The following is a 6,000-nucleotide window of genomic DNA, read 5'->3' on the forward strand; positions in this document are numbered from 1 at the left end:
AAACATAGGATCACTACAAAAGATATAGAACCATGTAGGAAGTATGGTGCTAGTGATCGTCATCGCAACAATGTGAATGACATCCAGCCTTCCATGTCTAAATTCAAAGCTAAGTACAAGTTGTTGGACATTGGAATTTACATTTTAGATATAAGTGTGGTGATGGATGTGATATCTTCATAGTTAATCTTGAAAGTTAAAAATGTATGATTGTTACATGCGTAGAAGTAAATGATGAGACAATGAATTTTGATTTGTTTTGTGCAACCAAACTGTCAATTAGTGGCAGTAGCGATAATGTGGATGATGGAGAATACAGTGATAGTAGCGACGATGTAGATAGTGATAACAATGTTGATGCTGATTATATCATCTCTAGTGAGCCATACTTAGAAAAAATAGGTGGTGATCAAGACATTGATGACATGGGGCAAATAATTAAAAATGATACACTAATGACATATGTAAAGCCCAAACCTTTGTATGTGGTACAAGCTATATGAGCATTTTTGGGGCAATATAATTGTTTTATATTTTTATGTTAATAATTAGATTTTACTAGGTCCTCACTCGATGGATTCTCTTTCAATGAAGAACATTTGGCAACCATTCATGCAGAGACAACTCAATTGTGTGAGCAATTGCATAACAAAATACTTCATGATTGTGAATGATTCTAGTGGCTATCAACAGAGTCAAACAATCTAGAAGTTGCTATTGACAAAAGGTTTAATGATCTTCAATACTATCATGATTTTTTAAAGGTTATGTGATCAAGAATAATTCTAAAGTAAAATTCATGAAAAATTGTAATAACAGAGTCATTGTGGTATGCACGAGAAAGAACCTACAGATTATAGTTGATTGTATCTGAAAGATTCATTACACAAAGAGCAATGTTATTTTAAGTAAAAAAGTATCAAAGCAAGTATACATGTGGTGAATCATTGGGCAACCTAGTAGTGAAAAGAGTGTCTTTCAATTGGATTTTAGGTGTAATTCATTAATGCTTGCATAATAACTCAAAGATCACTTTAAGAGAAATCATGAATAAAATTAGTCACGAGGAAAGTGTGAGGATTACATATAAACAAGTATAACATAGATAATAATTGGCCAAGGTGTCATTATATGGTTCATTTAAAGAGTCCTTCAATGTGCTTCTCACCTATTGCCATTATTTGATAACAACTAACTGAGGATCAATGGCATACATTGAGACTGATAAACGACATCAATTTATTTTCATGTTTGTATCCTTCCTTGCATGCATCGATGAGTTTTTAAAAGGATGGCATTCACTTCTTATTTTATATGACATCTTTATAAAAAGAATATACATGGGTATATTGTTGTTGTCCCATGATATCGATCATTGCGGTCGAATGTTTCTGATTACATTTGCAGTTGTGGATAATGAGTCGATTGAATCATAGGCATGATTTTTGACACATATGAAGGCACAGTTGGTACTCTATGAAGATGACATATCCAAAGCTAAAGCACAATTGATAGTTATCTCATATAGGCACATAAGGCTACATGATGTTGTTCCCTATACATGGCCAAATTGTCATGTTGGATTTTGCATGAAGCACTTATCGAAAAACTTTAAACATAAATTTAGGAAATCACTCAATCAACTTTGGTGGAGCGCAGTCGAAGCACCCACTAGACAAAACTGCAATTATTTTATTAAATATATTCGAGAGCAATGGGAAGATGCATACAAGTATGAAACCAAGGACGTAAAAGAGAAACATTGAGCTAAGAGTCACTTTTCAGTTAGAATGTACAAGTGTTTAATCTCTAATATAGTAGAGAGTTTTAATGCGTAGATCCTCACAATACATGACAAACTCCTAATTTTTTTATTCAAAAGCTTTGTCTCATGATAATGAAATTTTTTGAAAACCAAAATAATAATTGGCGTGACATGCCAGAAATTGTAGTGCCTAAGGTAAAACAAAACAAAACTGGAGCATGGTAAGAAAGAAGCACAAAAGCTACATGTGCAAGTAGTATATTGCTTCATCATCGATACGAAGCCTGTGAATGATGTCATAGTTATAATGTTGATCTTTAGAAACATTATCACGCACAAAATTTTTTTTTTTTTTTGAAATGTGTTTTTCTTTTACAAAACATAGCAGAAGACTTTAAACTTTGAGACAATCCCATAACCAAATTGAAAATAACGTAGGATAGCAAATACTTCTCAAGTTTGGGCAAAATACATATATCATTCATGAAAGTTTACAAAATTTGGAACTACAAATATCATCCAATAAAAGTTTACAAGTTCATGACCCAAAATCCTCAGAAGTAGTTCAATCCATTTCCTGAGAGTCCTCAAATCTTCGTGCACTACATCATTCGATCGCCTATTAAGTACCTAAAAAACATTTAAGGAGGAAAGAGATAATTCGACGTCGTAGTATAATCCTGTATACTCTACCTGATTTCTAGCCAGTACCATACGTAAGGCAAAAATATGAAAAGTTTTCAACACTCAAGATTATAGGCGGAAGGAGTCAACCCCATGTCACTCAATCTAAATTTTTTTGTGCACATGAGCACCATATTAATTGATTTTTTTTTGCATACAACCACCAATTCAAATATAGAATTTATGTACACATGAACATCAATTCAAATCTGAAAATTCGGTGCACTCTTTCACCCATGTAAATCTGGAATTTTTGTGCATGGTTTCACATATTCAAATCTAAAAATTTTGTGCACACTTGCACATATTCAAAATTGAAAATTCTATGGACACTTGCACATATTAAAGTTTTAAAATTATGCACACATATTCAAATCTGAAAATTTTGTGCACACTTGCATATTTTCAAATATGTTTTTTTTTATAAATATGTATTCTATCAAATCTGGAACATATGTGCATATGAGTACAATATCAAAACTAAATTTTATCATAGACATGCATTCTATCAAATCTAAAATTTCTATGCCCGTGAACACATTACCAAAACTGAATTTTAATTGTCATATACATTTCATCAAATATAAAATTTTTATGCACATATACACATCACCAAATCTAAAATTAAACACCATGTTAATTTCATATTTATATAAATTTAAAATTAATCATATAATTAATTTTAGATTTGCATGAGATATTATCTCAATTCTCAAATAATGAAACATTATTTCAATATGCATTTAAAATTAGGATTAACAAAATTTCTAATTTTAATATACATATAAAAATTTAATTTGAGAAAATCTTCAATTCTAACACATGAATTAATTCTAATTTGCATGAAACATTATTCCAATATGCATTTAAAATTAGGATTAACAAAATCGTTCATTTTAATATGCATATAAAAATCAAATTTATGATTTATTTTATTCTAACACATGAATTAATTCTAATTTACATGAAACATCATTCCAATATGCATTTAAAATTAGGATTAACAAATTTTTTTAATTCTAATATGCATATATGAACCGAATTTAGGAAAATCCTTAAATTCAATACATGAATTACTTCTAATTTTCATGGATTTTGATTTTAATATGCATTTAAAACATAGATTTACATAAAAACTTAATTCTAGGATGCATTTAGAATTCATATTTAGCATGCTTTGAATCCCTACAACAATACAAAGAGTATTCTCTGCCTGTTATGTAGAATTTGAATTCTAAGAAAAATCAAGAGAGAACCTCCTCTACCACAACAACAACAACTACGCCTTCATCCCAAAACAATTGGGGTCGGCGATATGAACCAAAAAAGAAAATCATTTTGGGTCTTCCACATGAATCCTTCTCCTCCAATCATTTCTATCCAATGCCATGTCCTCGGTGAGGTTCAAAGCATTCATATCCTTTCCTATCATCTCCATCCAAGTCTTCCTAGGCCTACTCCGACCTCTTTTAACTAATATATTTTCCCATTTCTCCAATCATTTATATCCAATGCCATGTCCTCGGTGAAGTTCTGTCACTTTTGCTTTCTCACCTACCCATTTGGTCTCTTGTAGACATAAAATATCAATCTTTCTCCTACACATAACATCTACTAACTCTACCAACTTAATAGTTAAAGACCCTATGTTCCAAGTAGCTAACCTAATTTTATGGTCTTGGACTAACTTTTTTACCCCCACCCGTCCAACAAAGTGAGGGAACCCTTACCTATTTGACACCACACCCGGGCGTCGGTGTGACGCATCGCTTCTGGGCGACAACCTAGCAACCCTTGCCCATTTATCACTGCCTCCGGGCCTATAGAGTATAGCGTGTCGCTCAGTAGGGAACACCCCAACAAAATTCTCATATTGGTTCATATTCATAGGGTATGACTAAGTTTTTATGTTGGCTGTCACTGGCCTACCGCAACCCTCCTCCTTTATCCGGGCTTGGGACCGACAGTGTATAACTAAACAGTTATACACAGGCTGTGAGAACCTCCTCTGCCAAAATCATGAATTAGAGAGGAATAAGAGGGTGTGAGAGCCTCTTTCTTCAAAACGTGAATGAGAGAAGGAAGATAGCCTTCCTCTAAATTTGTGAGTTGAGAGATGGTCTCTTCCTCCAAAACTCCAAAGAGAGGGGGAGATGAGCGAGTGAATTCTTCCTTCTTCAAGGTGTGAGAGTGATAGAGAGCAATGAGAGGGAGCTCTAAAAAATGTGAACTAAGAGTGAGTATATGCCTTGATCTTGAAATTAAGAGATCAGTAAAATTGAGGGTGAGAAGCAAGGTAACAAATAGTAGAGAAATTAAGGTTTGGGTTTATGGTATGGACAAGAGAGAGAGAAGGGAGGTTGACTTTTGTGAAGAGGGAGAGAGCTAGGGGTGACAACTAGGGAGAGTGGAGAGAGAGGAAGAAGCTTCTCCACTCCTTGATACTAGAGTTTCCCTAAGTGGTGGTCCCCACCACCATTATCCACTAGGGGATGTCACTAGAGGGGAGAGAGAGAGAAAAAAAGATTCTCCTTCCTTCCCACTTGCCCTAAGTGATTCCATCCACTACTTGCCCCCACTTGGGCATACGTGCCCTCCCACTTTGGGTCTCCTCCCAAGTGGATCCAAATCAATTCCCACATGGGTCGACCCAGACTTGGGTCCCCATCAAGGTCCAAGTTCATTATTTAGACCCAATTTAATTTTTAATGGTTTTCTTAAAAACCCTAATTAAATTAAGAAATGAATTTAAATACAAATTATTATTTAAATGTCTTCTAAATTCTAGATTAATTTCTAATTTAAATATAATTCCAACTAAATGTTAATTCAATTAAATTTAGCAATTAAATGTTAATTTAACTTAAAATCAATAATTAAATGCCAAGTAAAAATTTAAACACAATTTAAATATCAATTAAAATTATGCACCATTTTTGGGCAAAATTCTACTTTTATTTACGAATAATCATGAAAAAATTAATAAAAAATTATCAAATTTTACAACATGTGATGAAGATGCACATGAATAGCGAGAGTATTGATTGTAGTAAAAATTTGAAAAGTGAGTGCATTTACCAAGTTTGGCAAATGAGAATTGATCATGCATCCTTGATTTAATGAAAATTCAGAGTACTACACTACTATGCATGTGGACTTTGTGCAAGATTATTAGCATATGATGATGCCCTATAATATGATCATAGAAGAGTAATATGAAACCCCATGATTAAGGTTGAAAATGTTGCATGTAGTACAACAACAATGAATGTCATATAGATTAGCAGTTTCATAAGAAACTTAAGGCTGGAAGTTGTTGACGAGCAATAAAGCTTAGATTTTGCACATTGTGCCGGATATTTATTTGCATATGATGATAAATAATCATCATAAGTTATGCACCCTATGGTTAACTTGTATGAATGTGTGAAGAGATATTTTTATGTTTTGGAAGCTTTATGCATGGTATGCAACATCATAATATTCACATTTATGATTGTTTCGATCTGGATATATCAATCCAAAATGATTAGGTGATTGTTAACCTGATA

This window comes from Nuphar pumila, chromosome 9 (assembly GCF_984573655.1).
Source record: "Nuphar pumila chromosome 9, dmNupPumi1.hap1.1, whole genome shotgun sequence".
Lineage (NCBI taxonomy): Eukaryota > Viridiplantae > Streptophyta > Magnoliopsida > Nymphaeales > Nymphaeaceae > Nuphar > Nuphar pumila.